Below are 22128 nucleotides of genomic sequence, written 5' to 3'. Positions count from 1 at the left end.
AAAGGTTTATAAAAATAACTTCAGAACAGGTAACATCTGGTCACATTGTAAAGGTTTATAAAAATAACTTCAGAACAGGTAACATCTGGTCACATTGTAAAGGTTTATAAAAATAACTATTCAGAACAGGTAACATTTGGCCACATTGTAAAGGTTTATAAAAATAACTTCAGAACAGGTAACATCTGGTCACATTGTAAAGGTTTATAAAAATAACTATTCATAACAGGTAACATCTGGTCACATTGTAAAGGTTTATAAAAATAACTTCAGAACAGGTAACATCTGGTCACATTGTAAAGGTTTATAAAAATAACTATTTACACTGATTAAAGCAAAACAGACATGGAACGCACCTACAAATCAACACTTATCCTCAACATCGGAAATGATGCTGCTTCGGAGGTTACACAGGGCTGCGCAAATTCTCAAAATTTTATCAATTTTAGGGGTGAGGTTGATTGGAACTGTTTGAGAAAGTATTTTGAAGGTTTTCAGTCGACATATGACCCGCTCAACGTGGACACGTACATTGGCGATGCGCCTGGTGTTGGTGGTGTCTTCTTCAGAGAGTTGCATGCCTTTCTTGGTGAATGCCTTTCTTGGTGAATGCTGGAATCACAAGTTTCACCTTCCTTTCATAGAGGAGATCCGTAATGGTGAAGCCTCTGTCTGCCATTACTTCATCGCCTGGACGAAGGTATTCCAGGAACCCTGAATTTGTAGTTATGAATTTATCACTGCACCTTCCTCCATATGCTGGCGAGATGAACATGATTAGTCCACATGGTGCAATGGAGACCAGGTATTTGATGGTGTTCTGGCCGTAATAATGGCTGTAGGACTCACCTCTCGAGTCAAGGTTGCGTGGCTTTTGAAGGGGTGTCTCTGAACAGTCAATCACACATGTAGTATTTGGGAACTGTTCTCTGAAACACTGAGGCATTGTTGCCTGGATTGTCTCCCTGGGAAGCCATGGAATGTAATGTCTCATGTTCTCCTCCATGATGTCAAGCCAACACGAAATGACCGTGCTTACAATGGACTGAGAAACACCAAAACTTTCAGCAAGATCACCCTGCAATAAATTAAGACGCAGCTTCATCAGGGTCATCAGGAGCTGATCCCAAATGTGTAGCTGGAAGCTGTTGGTGTATGTAGTAGTAAGGTGCTCAGCAACTGAATGAAATGCATCCAATGTTAAACCTGTGTAGAGCTGACAAAGGTGATCGTTTCTCAGCAGAGTTGTGTACAATGGCATCGGCTCAGCGCATTGGGTTCCCATGTCAGATGTAGATGGCTTCAAGTTGAGATGTGCTTCTGTAGCATAGTTGTGGTCAGAGACAGATGGATCCTCCCATTGTGTTTCTGCATCACAGATCAGGGGCATGTGGATGTGATCATCCTCACTGTTGTCCACTGCATCACTGGTGCTCATTGATGCATCTGTGGAAAAATATAACCATATATAACCAACATTTTTACATTAGTACTTAAAATACATCACGAGATTTAATATTTCAATATTAATATCTGAATGAGAGAGGTAGCTAGCTGGCCTATCATCTGCAATATCTGTAACTTGCTGGAATAATGAGAGCTATTTTAAGACTGTAATGTACCATAATATCTTGTACTATTGTAAATATGAAACATATAGGTGGCAATGGTAATAATGCAAAATTCGTTGTATTAACTGCTCATTACTTATTTTAAATGTATTCATAGAAGGGACTTCACATATCTAACATTAGGCTAACAAGCACATGGCTAGCTAAGTTAGCTTACCTGAATCTGACAACCTGTTTAGCACCCGGCGTGACTTCTTTACCGGAACATCGTAGCCAAGCCATTTCTCGGGGTAAGGGTGTTCTTCAGTCGGCTTCCCGTCCACGAAATGATAAGAACACACGTAAGGGCGCTTGGGTGGGCACTTCAAATTTAGCGCCTTCCGCCATAGCCTCAGGTGCTCCTCATCTTTATGTGGTGGGTGTAAATCATAAAGTGCACCACAACACTACAAACGCTTCGCTTTAAGTTCATAACATCTTTGGTGCAACTGGTCTCTCCTCTTAATCCAATTATTATGGCAGCCCCTAATAATACTTGACTAATAATAGCCCCATAATACTTGACATATTATGTAATTTTTTTTTACCTTTACGGAAATAGGATTACGGCTAGCAACTAGTTTATGTCCCTCTCAACCAGAAGTAAGATGACAAAACGAACGTAATGTCGCCGCCCTTGTTGTCGCGGAAAATAAGGTGAATAAGCTAACACCGGTCTCTGTCCTGTTCTCCACTGCTTCTCCTCACACAACAGCTCAATTTGTCTCTTTTGACCGTTATTCTGTCTAATTCTGGCCTGTCCCTGCCTTCTTGACCACATAGCAGGCTAATTGTATGTCTGTGATTAGTTATACGATTATAAATAAGCATTTACAATTTCCTCAGCATCCGAACTGTCATTGCGATCCATTGTTTTCCTATAGTTTATATTGATCGCGTTCCCTTCAGTGACGTCACGTCCGATTAGGCATTTTTCAGATGCGGAAGTAAAATTTTCTCACAAAAAATGACTCCAGAAGCCTATGTAGCGTATTTATGCGTGTTTTTTCAAGAAAATCTATTTCATACATTATTTTTCTACACATTGAATCACTAAAGCTCTAACCTGCCATATGCCCTTTAAATCGTGCTAAATTACTGTCGTTCTCGACAATGCACCTTTGTAAAAGTAGAGATTTAGCACTTACTCGCATGAAGAACAAATATAGACACAGATAGTGGATTGATATCGATTAAGACTCAAACTTTCTTCTATACAAAAACATACCTTGTGTGAGTTCTTGTATTTAATGATGATAACGAGTAAGAATGCAATTGTTCCCAAATATCCACATGACTGCAAACGTGACATTATTGTATTATACAACAGGTCAAAAAATAAAACGTACATTTTAAACACAGTACTGTCAGTATCTACTCTATTTTGCAATGAAATAATAGTTCTGACGAAAACCACAGCAAAACTACAACACACGTCTGTGTTTCGCAAACAATTCTGCGGCTTTGAACGAATCGTGAGTCAATGATTCAATGATTCATTCACAGCCACTTGCTTCGTTACTGAATGAATGACTCGATGACTCACTCATAAAACCACAACACGTGACTTGCTGCCATCTACTGGTGGTTTTAGTTTAATATTTAAAAGTTTTACTTAGTTTTACCATCATTGCATTTTTCTCCATTGAACATTTTTTATTTAAAACTTTATTTATTTTAGTTATTCATAAAGCTAAAAAAAAATGCACTGGAAATTTAATTTAGGGGGCAAATGTTGTCGTTTAATGGTAAAGCTGTGACAAAGAAGTTGAATCAAAGAAGTTGAGACCTTGTGCTTTGCGTCAGGTTTAGAAGCTGGCTTCAAAAAACAGATGCATGAGTGCTGCCAGTGTAACTGGTGTAAAAAATGTATTGATTTAATCTGACTTGTATTGTCTATTTCTTTCTGTATTTGTATTATTTTTATTTATTTTATTTTATTTTTTTCCTTCTCTTAAATTGGTTTATGCTTATATTTTTCTACATTTGTAAAAATTGGTATAGTGAACTTCACAAAATTTTGTTTCTATATTATCGTTCACAAGTTATGTGAAAATAACGCTAAAGTAGCGGAACTCTTCTTTGGGGATTTGTTGGGGGAGGGAACATTATCAGTGGAACGCACCTGCAGGGTTTCCTCTTGCACGGCAAGCGATAGGCCTTTTTCACAAGAATTGGAAATCACGTGACGCAGGGTAAAGTTAGTTCCGCTATGCGTCTACGGCTATTAGATTGATATGCTCTTTTCTATAAAATAAATATCGCTTCTTACCTTTTCTGTTTTGTCTGTTTTCCAGGTCGCTTTTGTATAATCTACAAAGAAATTATTTTCTACTCTGTAGCTTGTACAGCCGCTAAGACCGTTGCTCGAATTTACCGGCAGGTGGATTTATTTATTATTATTCCTGATCGATTAAAATGATTAAACTAAGACATAATTAATTTACAACACCACATTGTACAACTATCAGTCTTTCCATTAATGTTGCAACAGCACAATACTGCGCATGATACACACTTTAAGATGATGACGACAGAAAAATGAGTGAGATACTTAAGTGTTTATATCATAGACTGTAAGGTTTATATCCAGAAATATCAGGGTGCGAGTGGTCCTGTTTCATGAATCAGAGGATCTTGCATGATAAGGGAGCTTCCAGCTGATAATTTCCCCAGCACTTCGCTAAAAGCACTCTATACATCCCAATGTGCATATTATCCACCCTAAATAGCACTGAATATTACACATAGACTACTATTTAGGATGGATAGTATGCACTTTGAGACGCAGGCACCGTCTATACAGCACATGGAGTGTGATAATGCACAGCCGCGCCAAACAGGCACGAAGAATATAACCAGTTTAACCGCCATCACTTCGAATTATTTATTAAATTTAGCTCTTAATGAGAGCTCTGTAGTCTCACCAATAATTCACCAAGAACGTTCAAACATTTTCATGACATTTAATTCGTAAAACGACTTTGATTCCCGAGCTGGTTCTGATCGAGGCTATCTATCACTGTAACCGGAAAAACTTTTACACTGCGTGGATCGTTCCGGAAGCCAAAAACCCGGAAGTGTGAAATTGGCCTATTGCGTCAGACTACGTGTGTATGAAGCCGATGAAGCATGTGATTTTCGCTTCTCCTCACAAAATATCCTGGTATGATGATGTTACTTGTTTAAAATGCATATTTGTTGCTGGAAGAATGTGATTGACTTATAGTAACATTTGATTATGTTAGCTATGATGAAAATGTATCGTTTAATGTGTTATTTGGTTTAAATGATGTGTATCATGACGCTAACTAATTAGCATTGTATGCTTAGTGTGTACCAGAGTGGGAGAAGCTGTCGCCCCGTTGCTCCACTGATTATTTCTCTTAATTACAGGTATGTTCAATCAATCAGTTCTGTTTCAAAACGAAAAGAGATTTAGTTGACTGATAATGAATGTATATTGTACAGAGAGTGTGTTAAGGGAGAGACAATCGGATTTAATTGTTTATGCTGTCTGTGACGCACTTTGTGCGGCCTGCACATGGTACGGTGCTGATTATATCCCATGTTTTATTCCATTTTTGATATTTAATGTGTGAAATATGGGTTTATACATACAAATGGTATTATAATTGTTTATATGTTATTATAGGAAGTTATATTGTATAAATATTTGAATTAATGTATATGTTAATAATGTAATATAGATATTGTATTTAATATACTATTGTACTATACTAATTATTTTATATTATACACTACTGTAATATATTTATTGTAATAGAATAAGAATATTGATCTGATGTATAAGAAAAACAAGGTATTTATATATTTATAAGCAGTATAATTGATTTACATTTATATAATTATTTTCCATTATTGTATAATGTGAGTCTACTTGTGTATGAAGCTGATGACGCATGTGATTTTCGCTTCTCCTCACAAAATATCCTGTGTGTACCAGAGTGGGAGAAGCTGTCGCCCCGTTGCTCCACTGATTATTTCTCTTAATTACAGAATTACAGTGCTGAATCTCAACAAGTGGTCGTGTGGTCCTTGTGTGAGTGTGAGAGTGACCGGTCCAGACACGCTACACCAGCATTGCTTTAGAGGTTGCAGAAGCGGAAGGTCAGCTTGTCAGAGCAGATACACTGCAACAAGTTGGTTTGCATGGCCATCGTCCCAGAGGGAAGCCTCTTCTGAAGCTGGCTCACAAGAAAGCCGCAAACAGTTTGCTGAAGACAACCTGTCCAAGAGCATGAATTACTGGAACTATGTCCTATGTCCTGATTAGACTAAGATAAACGTGTTTGGCTTAGAAGCTGTCCAGCATGTGTGGCGATGCCCTGGTGAATACTATCATACTATGATTGCTGCTGATACTGGGGAGCTCTGCTTCATTGAGGGAAACATGCATTTCAACATGCACTGTGACATTCTGAAGCAGAACATGATGCCCTCCCTTCGGAAACTGGGCTGAACGGCATGATAATGACCCTCCAAAATGAAGGAAAGTGCAGACGATCTCGGAAAAATGATTACCAGCAACACTGTGAGCATTGAGGTCCTTAAGAAATCAATCAACTTTGTGTTTGACGAAGTAAACACATTGAAAACAGACATGAAAAGCTGTAAATCTACCACAAACCTGAACAGCACTAAAATCCACACACTTGAGCAAAGGCTTAACGATGCTGAACGCTACCAGCGGAGATGGAACCTCCATCTGTACGGTATTCCTGAACATTCTGAGGAAAACATCATGCATAAAGTCATCGGTATCTGTCTTTCAGTTGCTCCTGATTCAAGCCTATCCTTTAAAGATGACATAGATGTTGTGCATTAACTGGGACGATAGACTTAGACTAGTGATCATTTGTTTCATGAGAAGATCTACACGGGACCTGATCTGGCGGCTGACCAAGACCTCCGAATATCTGAGAAATCACAAGCAGAGATTCACCAAAGATCTATCTCAAGCAGACAAGTTGCTGAAGATAAAGAGATGGCTGTTGGTCGAAGCTGCTAGGAAGGGAGGAAAAAGAGTGTTCGAAAAAGAGGTGCGTTCACCCTTGTGAAAACAAGTGGCCTCGTGTAAACATTTTGTTGGCCAACTTGTAAGTTTATAGTAGGCTTCTTTTGCAGTTCTAATGCAAGTTCATTTCTAGACAAAGTTGATTGTAACAGTTATAGTGTCGTAACCTGGTTCATACTCATTCTATTTTATCTCAAATGGAATGGAAGTTTTTCTCATATTGTTCTTGTTTCTTCTGTTCTTCATATATTCATGTCATTTTCGTTAGTTACACTTAATGTCAGGGGATTAAGGGGTTTTTAGTCTTTGTTTTTATTTGCAAAACAGCCGAAATCATCTCAGGTTACGTATGTAACCATGGCTCTCTGAGTGCAGGGAACAAGACTCTGCGTTTACCACATTTGGGGAATGTCACTCGTAAACCGGTGTCTGAAAGCCAAAGAATCAAACCACTCCAATCCTATTGGCCGGCGACAGCCTATGACATTATTTTAGCGTGACCCGTAAGTATATACGGAGCGCCTAGAGAACCAGTCAGTATCTTATCATCTTGAGGGGCTGTTCAGCAGGCAGCTCCGAAGCATGGCAGAGCAACGCAGACTCTTGTTCCCTGTTCTCAGGGAACCATGGTTACGTACGTAACCTGAGACGTTCCCTTTTGAAAGGGAACTCAACTCTGCATTTACCGCTTTTGGGGAACGATATACCCACGCCGCCATGCTTGAGGAGAGTGCATGCCAAGATGGCCAGACAAACGTCCAGCAGTTTCGAGAGAAACGCCAGATAGCAACTCACCCTCAGGTCACACAAAAGACTGTCAGTGACAGCATTCCTTACGGCCAACAGCCCATGCTGAACCTCAAAGAGGCTTTCCGTAGAAAGCCTATAAAGGCCACTCAAAGGCTTCTGGGACCAAATTTTTAGCAGAAAAAATGTCCCTTTAAGGGAATGTAGGCAAGGAACCGGAGGGAAGAAGGGGGACATAGTCACCCCAATGCCACCAGGGAGGCCGACCTAATCTGACATAGTACAAACTCAGTTTTGGCCAACCCTGTCTGAATACAGAGTCTCAACAAACAAATTCTTCAGAGAAGACAGCAAGTAAGAGCGATTGCAAAAAGGCAGTAAGCGACTCAAACCCACGCGTAGAGATGGGCATCCTGGGGGCTGATCCTCAAAGGGAGGCCTCATGGAAGCATTCAACCAATGATCAGCTCAGGGAGATAAGCACTATTACACAAACAACCCTAGCAGGGGAGTACAAAGCTCAACCTAAAAGATAGACTATACTGTAGGCACATAATCATGGAGGCCAGAGAGGGGCCTACAACATGACAAAAGTTCTACATGGAGTAGAAACTACATATTACACTAATGTACCAAGTCACAATAGTGGGAAATGCAAGGGCAGCCTGACAAAGCTGCACAGTTTGAACATCTATCTTGCTGAAAGCAAGAACAAACCACATGACTTCAGTAATAGCAGATAAGACTGTAAAGTGGTCACATAACAGTCTACCTAACATAATCCAACAAGCAGTGTACTCGGTAAAAGAACCTTTTTACTCTTTAAAGCAAGATTAGTACAACATATGCCAACATGAACTAAAGGAGGCCCAAAAACCTGGCCTACAACTTCAGTCAGACATGTGGCGTCAGCTCGTGGCTGTGTTTTAATTTCAAGCTCCAGGAAGGACAAATAACCGAACTACAGGGAGGTCAATAAGTCACCTGGGGGCCCTGGCCAACCAGCAGCGTACTCAGTAAAACACTTCTAACTCTTTCAGTGAGAGGAGTACACTATTAAATACACCAGCATGTTCTCAAAGGAGGCCCTGATGGCCTACTACCCATAAAACATCTGTCGTTAGTCCAGTGGCCACTAAAGTTCTAGGAGCAAAATAGAACCAACCTACATACGAGGTAGTCATTTAGCTCAACTAGAGCCAAAGGATAAACATAAACCATGCTCAAGGAAGCAGATGTAAAAAAAACGAACCACAGTAAGGTTTATTACACAAAACTCACCCTGAGAGGTCAGCCACTCAGTAACGTACTCAGTAAAAGCACCTTTTACTCTCAAAGTGAGAGGAGTACACAACTGAACTCCAATATTCTACACAGGAGGCCCAAAAAGCCTACAACTTGCAAACACGTGGCATCAGCTAGTGGCAATCATGACCACACCAGCCAGCAGGCCATGTACTTAACTCCCTGAGGTCTGAAAACGCGCCGCCGCCGGCGGGGGTGTCTTGAAAAACAGCAGTCCACTAGAGAGTGAGCACAGACTTTGAAATGTTCGCGCACTGAACTGTGCACGAGATGAAGCGGGACACGGAAAATGAAGTAGGCCTGGATATAGTCTATCCGCGGCTTAAGACAACTTTTATTTTCTTTCACACACAGCACAGAGAAACATCTTATAAACCAACCAAACTGCCTGTCAGGTGATAGACGAAACTGACAATGATTTTATATTTTTTAAACAAATGAAAGGCAATGTGGATAAACATTCACAGCCACAATGTAAAGAAAACACTCTCAAAGATATAGAAGAAAATTAATAAAATCATTTTGGATAAATAAACTTTAAAATATATATATTAATAACTGCAGAAAGGCCACACTGCAGATAGATATACATTTCATATGTCGGCAAATCAAATTACATCGGCTAAATTGTCTGTGCGAGCAAGCTTTAACTAATCTACAGCGCAACATTGATGCACCAAACCCCCCCTAAAAAAAATAGCCTATAATTTTAAAATATAATTTACAAAATTGAATTGGAACAGAATATACCATTCAAATAAATGAAAATAGCCTAATTAAAAAAATAAAATATGATCAAGTCAAACTGCAAAATGCAGGGGAACATATATTCAAAACACAAGCCAGAAATAGTTCAATTAAATAACCCAGAGTGATCAATAAATAAATTAAAATTAAAGAAATGATTAAAACAACGAAAGTATAGCTAGAATTGTCAACTTGTTTTTTAACTGCAGAGACAATAAACGCTAAACATTAATAGCATCCAAAAATCAAATTACATCCGGCTGAAACAGTTTGAAATCACTTGTAGCTAGCTACCCTACCTGATTGAGAGAGAAAAATCCAGTCTGTCTTTCACGTGATCTGCCTGTGTCCGTTTGAGTCTTTTCAAATAGCGCGCTATAGTCAGCTCGTTGGCCGGCAGAAGCGCGCCGCAGTGTTTGTCGTTGTTGAGTTCTAGGACATGAGCTGTTGGCACAGCTTGCATCAACGTTTTTTTGATCATCTTTTACCATTTCAAAGTGCTTCCAATTCTACACTTTATCCCAGACATTGTTGAAGATTTAATCCATGCCGTAAAGATGCTCATCTGCCGGTCACGGATCATGGAAGTGAAACTTAAATCGGTCACAGGTTGGATTTATTCACGTACATTAAAAATATTTATCAAAAGCTTATTTTTTCACATTTTTATTTATAGTATAAACATAATGGGCTGTATATTAACCTATTGGGAAAGAACCGTTATATCTATGTAAAATCTGATATTGAGCGCACCCATATCTCTTCTCATCACACCTCTGCGATGATTCGACTGTGAGATTGGTAGTCGAATCAGGCTCCTCCTATCGAAGATTCGAATCGTCGACTATTCAGGGTCACCCCTAAAATGAACTATAACTTAGTGAATACTAATCACAAAAAAATTAGACTTATGTCTAAAAAAAATGTTGAAATGTCAGGTTTTAAATCGTGTAAGTCAAATCGAAAACAAAAATTCTGTGTTTATGTAATCTGTATGAAAAGAGACACGTCAGAAATCTGTGATTCAGCTCATTATTTGCTAATGCGGCCACCCCCACGGACCCAGCGCTATTCAGAGGCAAATTCAGAAGCAATACATGCATACATCGTCTCAGTCGTGTATTTATTTGTCTTGAAAAGTGTTTATCTGGATGTTAAAGCCATGGTTAGCGAGCTCTGGAAGACATGCAGTTAGTTCCTGGTTCTTCTTCTTCTTTAGAATAATTTGTGGACTAAATGTGCACAGAGAGCACCCTCCGGCTGAAAGTATGAATTGAAAACACCATTCCTGAAATGTCCTCTTCTTCGTTAGAATAATTTGTGGACTAAATGTGTACAGAGCGCCCTCCGGCTGCAATAATGATTTGAAAAAACCAGCGCACATAGTGATGACAATGAATATAGAATAAATTCTGTATAGAATAAAATCTGTATAGAAAATTGACATGAGAATCCATCAATATTTCTCCAAATGTGCATTTTTAAGCTAAAAGCCTATATTCAGACTGTTTGCATCACAGAAATACATTATATTTTAAAGAATATAATAGAATACCATTATTTTAAATTGACTTGAGACATGATTATATGGGAGGCGAATAACAGCCTTAGCTGTTAACCCTCAGCTCCAGCCGCCCAGCCCTCAGCTCCAGCCGCCGCCACCGAGCAATCCGCTCCAACCTTTCACGGGCCACCAGAGGATGCTGGCTGGTTGATAGATTTTGTTACAGAGCCCGTCGCTCCAGCCCTCAATGAGCCCTCAGCACCAGACCCGCCATGGCTACCCGCTGCACCTGACCCGCCATGGCTCATGGACCCGCCCTGGAGACCTCCACTCCTAACCATGCCTCTCCCTGCACCGGCATGAGGTCTCCAGGGCGCTTGATGTTGATGTGTTATATTGTATGCTTTCTCCTACGTTCTGGATTAAAACCCGTTATTGTGGATATCTGTGCTACTCTCGTCTCTTCAACACACCAGCAACCGTAACAATTACAGAGTTTTTTTTTTTTTTTTTTCACAGCTTACCTGACAGAAAGGCCTCATTAATATGCAGCACCATTAGAAGTTTTTTATGCGATTCTTTTGTCTTCTCAGGTGTAAATCACCCATTATTCATGATGAGTCACGCCTCCACGCATACTGTGTTTCTTGACAAAAAGTGTCTTACAAAAACTAAATCAATATATTTTATATGAACAAGTAGGCATACTAATTTTTACATAATTTTGAAGCAAAAACTCTAACCTACAACCTCCAATACCCAGAAGTCTAGTAAACACAGATTTAATATATATTGTTGGCCTTATTTCAGTGACTTAATTTTTTTTCAGTAACCACGCATAAACGTTATTCCTTCAAAAACACAAACATGTACATACATGTTCCTCACATATTATGGTAGCCTAGTTTGTGCTGAATACAGTGTAATGACACCTTTGTCATTAATATGTTTATGAACAACTGAAAAAAGAACAAATGTCAGGGCATGTCAAAACTTCTTCAGGCCCCAAATCAGCCTCAGACTCTAGAGGGTTAAGGTGTAAAAAAACACCTTAACTCTTGAAACAAGAGGAGTACATACTCCGCCACAATACTCTACGAGAGGCCTGACCTAGGGCCTACTCTTAGCAAAGATGGGTGTGGCCGGTGGCGGTGATGGGTCTTGCAGAGTCAACACAAAACTGTGCCAACATGTAATCTGAATGGAGGCCTAAATGGGGCCTACATCTCCAGCCACACGTGGCGCCAGCTAGTGGTTATAGAAGGGGACCAAGCTCAAAAGGGAACCAGTTCTAACCCAGCAGACAGTTGTGGATAACTAGCTTAACACAACCTGAGCTAAGTCTACACATTCCAACAGGCAATGTACCCAAATTTAGACAGTTACAATGGTACATTGTTGGTACAAAGATAAGGGCCAACCACCTGAGACCACAGCACCAGGGAGGCGAATAACAGCCTGCTACCTTAGCTGTTAACCTCAGTCATTTAAGCCTAAAAGATCCTCTCATAATCAAACCAGAAAAGCAGGCAGACAGAAAATAATCACCATGGGCCCAGCCGTCCGTGTGACTATAAGAAGCATCTGAGCATGTTATATTTTTATAATATTGATGCAAAAACTTGAGAAAATGAGATCCAGGCAGTTTTAGTGTCTCTCTTCATCCAGTACGTTGGGTCTCTCAGCCTGTGATGAGGATCAGGTAGAGCATGAGGTTGACTCTGAATGCAGCCGTCTTTCTCTCTCTGCATCTCATGGCAGGATGTTTCCGTTGTTGTTACTGCATTAACTCAGTCTTTTCTTTGCCAGCCCTCAGAAGTGTCAGCTTCTTCTTTCAGGGGTTAGCTGAAGGCCCATCAACCTGTGCCTGTGTTTCTCTACAGCCTGGGTCCTTGAATCTCTTTCCCCCACTGGCATGCACAGTCCATTCACCTCTTGTTTGTGTTGGGACAGCCTCTTCTGGAAATTGAACACTCAAGAGAATGGCATAAATCAATCTGACCCCACATAAATTGTCATCACAATCGTATATGAGCAATCTGCTCTGCTTTTACTTATTTTAAGAGTCTCATCCAATTGACAACAGCAGTTCTGTATTTTATTTTAATAAAGCAAGTTCTTCTTTGCAGAAAATAGAGCAAGCAAGTTCTTCTTTGCAAAATGCAGGAAAGCGCAAACTAAACTATTCATAATTATCTGAACATATTATAAATAATCCTCACAAATACATCAAAAATCAACAAAATAAAATATCTTTACTTAAATTAATTTTATTTTGTTTTGTTTAACTTAGTCACTCAATCTTGGTCTCATTCGACACAAAGCAAAAGTTATTTCCATTAACACATACTAAAAATCTCTACAATAGATCAATTTTATATTTTATGAATTATAATTTTATAATTATGAATACATATAACCCTCATATATATTCTCTGCCTTGACACAGAATACTAAGAATAAAATTGATAATTCAATATGAACACCAGTTATTCAATATTCAAAAATTCGGCAGAGGCCAGGACTCGTGGTTGACTGCAGCCAAATTGAAAGTCCCACATCCACAGGCAGACAGCTTCAAGGCTCAAACAATTCGAAAACAGCAGACTAGAAACAGAGGATTTTATTCACCTCTATTTTAAACCTTGCCGTGCATCATCTTTAGTGACGGGTCATGAAAAAAACGGTCGGAAACACCACTGATACAAAAACTTGAGAAAATGAGATCCAGGCAGTCCAGCAATAATTATGTCAGAGATTAAATTTGAATAAGGAATAACAAATTTATTAATCAAAAATAGACAAACAAATTCATTAAGTAATTAATAGTTAATAACAAAATCTAGAGTACTGTAAAATCCAGAATATTGTATCTAATAGATAAAGATCAGAATATACAGAAAGAAAGAATAATAATTAAGACATTTGCAAAATGAAATGAGAGATAGAAGAGGAGAAGCAGAAAGGCAAAGGGAAGCAAAGGAAAAAGCTAAACTATCAACAACTCCGCCCATTTTATACCATAAGAATAGGGAAATTTACATCCCACTCAAACTTATGTTTTGTTCTTATTAGAAAAGGTCAAATGGATTTACCCATAATGGCATAGACTGGTCAAGTGTCAAAAATAGATATAGGGGTTGTTTTGACCCCCTTAAGGGAATTTTGCAAATCTTACATTGTTATTATTTCTGCTCACATGTAATAGACATATTATGATTGAGGTACATCAAGTTCAAATGAGCAACTAATTCCGAAAAAAAAAAAAAAAAAAAAAAAAAAAAATCACTTCTGCAGTACTTGGCAGGCGTCCAATATCTAACCACAAACATGTCAACATGACCTGTCACATTGGAACACTTTAAGAACAATTGAATATAGCAAGCATACATACTCTTAAATATAAAATAAGAATAGCCATAAGGGTACAATAGAAAGTAAATACTTGAAAATATGATGAGGATTAATATGGAGTAGGAGCAGGGAATATATGAAATCAAAAGTCATATTTATAAATCATAAGCCATAAATATATATAGTTTGAGTTGAGTTCCCGTTTGAAAGGGAACTGACTTTTGTTTCTTTCGAGAAGTTCATTCAACTCCCAAATATGTAAATTACTGGAAAGCACAATGGGAGCTTGGCTCGGGCTTTCTCTTCTTCCTCCGCCTTCTGGACCCAGCAGTGGAGTGTGGGTCCAGCATGGAACAGGCAGGAAGTTCACTGGAGGGATATGCGGAGGAAGACGGTGGCTGACTGAATGGCCCAGCCAACCGTGTTTCTGGATGGACTAGAGACAAACACCCATCCTGAAGGAGATCAAACATGCTTCAGGCCAGTCAGACAAAAAAGCGAGCTCAACGAACTCCTCCACATACCTCTCTAGCGAATGACCCACCTGTAGGAGCCCGATGAGGCGATCGCCGGCTGTGAAGGAGCTTAGAGGCCTGGGAGAAGCAGGAGCCAAGGAGCTGGGGAAAGTCTCCATCTTTTTCTTTTCCTGTGGAAAATCCGGTAGTTTAATGGTCCGTTCTTCTGTAATGGTATGCTGGTGTAGAGATGAGGCTGATACAGATTTCCACAATAACAGATAATACTTTAATGTACCAAAGGTAAGGAACGCCAAACATACACATTAAACAACATTCAGAACGGACAAGGAGTGAGAGGAGTGAGTGCAATATAAAGGGAGTGCTGATAATGGAGTCCAGGTGCAAGTGATGAGTGAAGATGAGGAGCTGACGAGGGAAGTGAGTGCAGGTGACGAAACAGGAGGATCATGGGAAATGGAGTCCAGGGGAACAAGGGATCTGTAACACAGAACTTCTTACGTTTAATTTAATACCTTTTACTACCTTTTTTAATACCTTCAAAATATTTTTTAACACCAGTGCGACTTTAAGCTGCAACTGTAGTGGCGTAAATTAAATATCTTTCCAAATGGAATAACATATTGCATCACAATGTAACAAGGTCATTATAACTTAACATCAACACTGGACTCAAAAACTGCCCACAGATATAAGAATAGAAATAAAGACAAGGAAGGAGACATCTTCTTCATAGATCATTAGTCAGTATGTCTGATGTGTGAGCAATCTAAAAAAGAGGTGGCCGTGAAGTAAGCACGGGTGTTATTAAAATAAATTAAGCTGATACATTTAAGTAAAGCAGTGGGATTAATCAAGATGTCACAATGGGCCTTTGTCCATTGTTTTTAATCAATGTCAAAAAGTAACAATTGCATAACAATGTTGAACATTTCAATGAACAGCTACGCATCAAAATTTGAACCAAATTTCCAAGTGGCTCAATTTGGGCCTTAATAAGGTGCAACTTTACACTGTAATTATATAAGTATGTGACAAATTTCACTGCCTGTAACATTGGGCCTATGTTGACCAGTCATTGTCATGTCTACTCATTTGGTGCTTAGTAGAATGAAGTGCCTTATTAATAAAGTGCAGAATATCTCGTTAACTATGTGCCATACACCAATCAGTTCTCTGCAATCACACTTCCCTATACAACCTCCACTTTAGGCTACAACGTAAATCCCCCTTTGAAATGCTGGATATAACAATTGACAAATAACGATCAAACTAACTTACGCAACTTACACAACCAAGGGAACTAACAAAAGGCAAAGTTGCTTGGTAGAATTACAGTTAGTCAACAGGATCACAAGTGCCTTAACTGTGTAAACTTTTCTTCTATCATTTTGTCCACTTGGAGCAGTTCAGCTTTTTTGTCCTTGTGTCTTCTTTGAAGAGAGTTGGATTTTTGTCTTTTATTCATGACCCCAGTTCTTGCAAGCCATTGCGATATGCATATCGCGATATATACATTTGCGATATTTAGATAAGTTCAATATATTGTGCAGCCCTATGCATAACTTCTTATGATGATAATTGTAATATAATGAACAAATTATATTTGCTGGTTGATTTGTGCAGACATCACAATTCACACATGCACCTAAAAAAATAAACTACAACAAAATTACCCTGATGGCAGATTCAGCACCTAAGCCTATATCTAGACTTTTAAGGGAGACCTAGTTCTTCTCCTCAGAGATGTCCATTTTGGTCAGCTGCAGGGGGATTCGGTCCTGTAGGAGTTCCCTTTTGATGAACCTCCGCAGTAAACTCTAATAATGACAACAAGCAGTTAGAATCAATTAATATAGTTTAATCATTCGAATTAATTAATCAAAATCTTTAGTCCTCAGTTAGGTCTTTTACCAAAAAAGGCAACACTGGCTCGTCTGTTTGGTATCTCTGTAAAAAGGGGTTAAAGCTTCTTGCAATTGCAAGGAAGAATTCCAGCTTTGCAATGACGAGAGGATCCCCTTGTGCTGCCAAGATGGCATCATATGAGGCTGTGCTGGGTTTTTGGACCCTCTTATCTTCTGCAGCATCCACAAACTTTTGAAGCATGGGCCAAACCTTGATTGCTCTCTCTGCCACCGGAACATTTTCCACCCATCTATGGCCACAGAAAGAGAGGGGACAGCAAGAGGACCTGGTGAGGTTCGTGAAGTCCTCTCTCCAGGCAGGGACATGTAGAACAGAAAATGCATCGCTCACAGGAGTTTTTCAAGTTGCCAGGCTGTAAAGCCTGCCTTCATGGCATTGTGGAGGGTATGAAGTCCACAGCTTCCAACCATTATGACATGAGTGCCTCCATGCAGCTCAGCATGCTCCTATTGAAGGAAATCTAAGAGCTTAAAATTTACATTGGGGCCATCCATTCCAACCGACAGAAGCTGCCTCATGTTCAGTTGTGCAACACATTCCTGTGAATTGTCACATAGAAGAAAGATTGTTTGAATAACATTTATTGTTGAAGTAAACTGCATTTAATATACAGACAGACAGTAATACATGCTTCAAATTAAACATCTATAAAACAGATAGTTCCAGTCCTTGATTCTGATTGGCTTTGAACGCGGCTCAACCATTGTAAATTACTCCACACAATCTCACACCTGTGACCGCATTACATTAGTGTGACTGCGCAACTGCCGTTTGTGATGCTGATATCCATGAAACAGACAATACAACACTATTGCTAACTAGAAAGAGGCTTAACAATCTAGCCTACAATCACCGTATATGCAATATAGCTGATAAACAGATAACTGAAAGGGAGCTGACAGATACACACTTTAAACAGAAAGTGATCTATCCACCCTGAGTGTGCAAACCAACAGGTGAAGCACTCAGTGACAACAAAAAACTCTCCTAGCTGGGGCTTAAAGGGGTCACCAAACACTTAGATAGAGGCCAGGCTTTTCTCAAAAAGGGCCTACTATACAAAAGCAGGTGTCAACCTGTGGCAGCATATTAAGCTCACATACAAATGTAGGGCAAAATGTCTAGAACTTCAAAGGAACTTTGATATGCATGCTTTAAGAAAAGGAGAAAAACGTATCCCAACCACAGATTCTCAAATCTGTTCCAAGCCTAGAGGACGGAGCTAATTGCATCGTCAACCCAAGGAAATCAAGTAGCTCGGAAGAGAACATTTTCTCACAGCATGAAAGTTCTAGAGAGTGGGGCCTAGCAAACATATATTGCCAACACTATATGCTCAAAGATAAAGGCCTACCACCTGAGAAAACAGCATCAGTTTTTTTTTTTTTTTTTTTTTTTTTTAACAAAACAGTCTCCAACCTAGCTGTTAAGCTCATGATTGCACCTACATATTATTAGCAAGGGGATAATTTGGGCAAACAGAAACAGGCCACTCCCTCAGGAGGAGGCCAGAACTACAATACATATTGGAACTTAACTTCACATACACCATACGCAACCATAGTCCTAGCCCAAATCAACTGAAGTGATGAGTGCCAGCTCAAACTATACTGAAGATAGCCGAACGGCTGAACATACTGAGCAAAACTGAACAGCAGCCATTTTGTGGCTTGCTCAGCCAATCTCACACTCCAGTTCTGCCCAAAGAACCCCTAACACATTTACTGTTACACATTCAGGAAATGAAACAGGAATAAAAACAAGGTCAAATTTTAAACCAGACCCTGTCTTATCTTCCCGTGGCTCGCAGACCAAAGAATCCGTCTTCATTCCTTACCAAAGGGGAAGAACGATATCCCTGGTTACGTAAACCACCAAACCTTTTCACTATCAAGCCAGAAGGCGGGCCTTCAGAAAGAAAATTCATCATCGGCCGGCCACCGGCCTGACTGTTCAAAGGTGTTATCCTGAACGTGCACAGTTAAAAATGTATCCTGGGGGGACAAAGAGAAGGGGCGAAGAAAATTTTAACTAAAAAATTCCCAATCTACCAATCGAGGCGGCCGTCTGCTTGGTGGCCCGGAGAGCCAGATCTGTGGTGTGGCGCAGCTCAGCCACCACTTCAGGGGACAAACCCTGCCTCTGATCCAGGTCCTTCAGCAGGTCAGCCTGGTATGCTTGTAACACCGCCATAGTGTGTAAAGCAGCACCAGCCTGACCTGCAGCAGCATATGCTCTGCCGTTTAGACGAGATGTCATTCTAAGGGGTCTGGACGGCAGAACCAGAGCTTTAAGTGTCGGTGCACTGCCCGTGGCGAGATAGTTCGCGAAGGGAGGCATCGACACATACCCGTACTGGCCCAATCCCTCCACATCAGCGTAATTCCCCCGCTGATGCAGATGAATCCTGGCCGAATACGGGTTCTTCCATGCCTTCTTAACCTCAGAATGCAGGTCCGGAAGCAATGGAAGGCTCACTGGAATTACGGGGATGTGATCGGAGAGAAACCGTTCGTCCAGCCTGCCGCGAGCGGGCTCTCTCCTCACGCACTCCCACGGCAGCTGCAGCCTGCCGGCAGCGCGCTCCACAACCTCCAGTAATTCGACATATGCTGGACAGGGGGGCTTGGACGAAACAGAAGCAACCTCAGTCCCTTCTTCCTCTTCCATAGCCACCTCCTGCTCTCGGGGGCTTTCAGCCAGAAGAGCACTCGCTCCTGGATCCGATGATGTAAAAAGAAAGGACATCATCGTCATCCAGGAGCTCATCCCCGCCAGTCGCCGCCTGAGGTTGAGAGACCGAAACACCTCTCTCAAACTTGCCGGCGAGCTCCACCTGTGAGCCCCATGAATGCAGCTGCCACTCGGACTGCGAGCGGGACCAGATCCACCGGGCACAGGTGTTGACGTCTCTCCCCTCGAGAAGAGAGCCAGGCGGGAACGGAGCGTTTTCATAGGAAAACGTTCACAATTCTCACAGCAAGCGTCCTCAAACGCTGCCCGTGCATGCTCCTCTCCCAAACAGATAACACATAGGGTGTGAGGATCCTCCGGAGTAAAAAACCTCGGGCAAGGATCCGCACACTTCCTAAAACGTTTCACTTTGTCCTCAGACATAGCTAGACAGGAAATACTCACTTGGAGTAAACGACAGTGCAACGACACAAACAGTCCCGAAAGACGAAAAAGATAGTGACTGTCTCTCCAGGCGCTCCCTTTATACATCCGGGTCATGCCGTATGACGTCATAGGCTGTCGCCGGCCAAAAGCAATTGGAGTTGTTGGATAGTGCTTTCGACACCTGGGTCACGTGACGGTACCCCAATGCGTTCTGTTCAACGCAGAGTTGAGTTCCCTTTCGAAAGGGAACCTCACTTCTCTCTCTCAGCTTTTCTTTGCCTATTTTTCTGACCTGTAATCCATAATTCATTTACACATATTTTTGCTATCTTTCTTTCTTCTTCATCATGGCATATTTTTAAAACTCAGAATTAAATGTTGACCAATTCTGTCAGGAAGCTGCTTGCATTAACAGGGAGCTTGAACTCAAATCTCCCAATGCTGATGAAGCTGCCAGGGAGGCTGAACAAGTCCTTCAATGGTTCAACACTTCACAAACACAGTAATTTAATGTGTTGCTAACTAATTTCCTTAACGGCCTTCCTATCTGATATTTCGGTCACAGATCATTTTTAACACACTGTCTCAACATGTATATTTTTCTCTTTGTTTCAGCTGAAAATGAAGACCAAAGGAAGGAGAGGGATTAATTTGGCCATCTTGTGTGTTTACGGAGAAGACAAAAAGCTGCAAAGGCAAACATTTCCAATGGTATGTCCGTGTTGGTCTTAACCCTTGTTTGAACATTTCTGCAGTTCTATTTGCCCAGCATTTGATGTTTCTTGAACTATGGTTTACATACCACAGGGCCCTATCAGCTAGAACTAGTAATAATTCTTCCAATTTACCAAGGCAGCAAAATCATATGATATTGCACAAGCAAACTTGTACTTGTAAGTCTATTGTATTCTTTATTAAACTTTAATAGAGACTTCCTCAATAACTATAATAATAACTATTTTAGCTTCCACACCAACAGATGAAAAAGTTATGTTTATTATTATATACGCTGTAGTTATGTTGTCTCACTTTGAATGCTCAAGCTCTTTAAAGTCTTGTAAATTCTGATCGGCTGTCAATGTTTTTATTGTTCATCTTGTAATTTAATTAAATTCTCTTTATTCCTGTCTTGCAGGATTTCTCACAGATTCTTTCTCCATCAGCTTGTGAATGAAGAGCCAACCCTTCCAAAATCTCTCTCCCTCTCATGTGGCACATCTGCTCTCAGCCCTACAGTGAACACATCTCTACTGTGAGCAGTCCTGTCACTGCCACCATCCCTCCCATTATATTCCACATGCCAACTCAGAGGAAGAAATCACATTTTTATTATTTTTTTTTAATATTATTTCCTTAATTATGTTAACTTAATGTTATTGAATTGCATATTGTGTATATATATATATATATATATATATATATATATGTGTGTGTATTGTTCAGTTTTTACTATTCATCTGGTATGCCAATCAAGCAAAATTATATATTGCATTCATAAATACCACAAAATGCTTAATAAAATGCTTAAGCCACTTAATTGTAGTGCTGTTTGGAACCTTTGAGACCTTCAAGGTAATTAGAATGTTAAAAACGATTTCTAAGTTTCGGTTCCGAAAACGGTTCTGGTGTGATGGGTGGTCAAAGTACAGGGAGCGTATCCTTTCATAAAGACGTCTCACATCATGAATATTATAGCAACGAATGCACTGAAAAGCCCTCGCGCGGCACTACTCATACACACAAGATTTCAACAGAGAGAGAGAGAAAGAGACGTGCCCAAACCTGCACGATTAATCTTTAACCCTCTATGGCATGACTTTTTATTTTGGGGGGGGGGAAATGTTACCCCATTTTTTGGGAGCTTGGGGGTCCCTGATAATATATCCATCATAAAATGTGTCCCCCCCCACCCCTGAACAAAATATCGGTTTGTTGCCTCAGGGCAACAATGTGCTATGAGGGTACTAAAACAGCAAGGTTTTCTATATAAGTGGAATAAGGAAAACATGTCATATATTTATTAGAACATGTTTTATTTTGACAAACATCAATAACAAATGGTTCCAACCAATAAAAAAACAAAACAATGAACAATCAAATAAACAAACTACTACTAATTACAACACCAAATGTTTATATGAAATGTCAGAAACAATTGTAACACTTATATATTAACCAACATCCGAATGACTATGTGTGTATGTGTGTGTGAATGTGTGTGTGAATGTGTGTTTGTGTGGTTTTTTGGATATTGTTTGAATCGGAGCTTCTCTTTTTGACAAAGCATACTCTGATTTC

At 40.1% G+C, this 22128-nt stretch overlaps 1 pseudogene; it reads right to left on the bottom strand.

Moving 5' to 3' along the window:
* Positions 1-363: 363 nt before the first annotated feature.
* On the bottom strand, positions 364-2391 carry LOC137008762 (uncharacterized; annotated as a pseudogene).
* Positions 2392-22128: the final 19737 nt, after the last annotated feature.

The sequence above is a fragment of the Chanodichthys erythropterus genome, chromosome 20 (genome assembly GCF_024489055.1).
Source record: "Chanodichthys erythropterus isolate Z2021 chromosome 20, ASM2448905v1, whole genome shotgun sequence".
Classification (NCBI taxonomy): domain Eukaryota; kingdom Metazoa; phylum Chordata; class Actinopteri; order Cypriniformes; family Xenocyprididae; genus Chanodichthys; species Chanodichthys erythropterus.
This window is presented reverse-complemented; position numbering and strand designations above follow the sequence as displayed.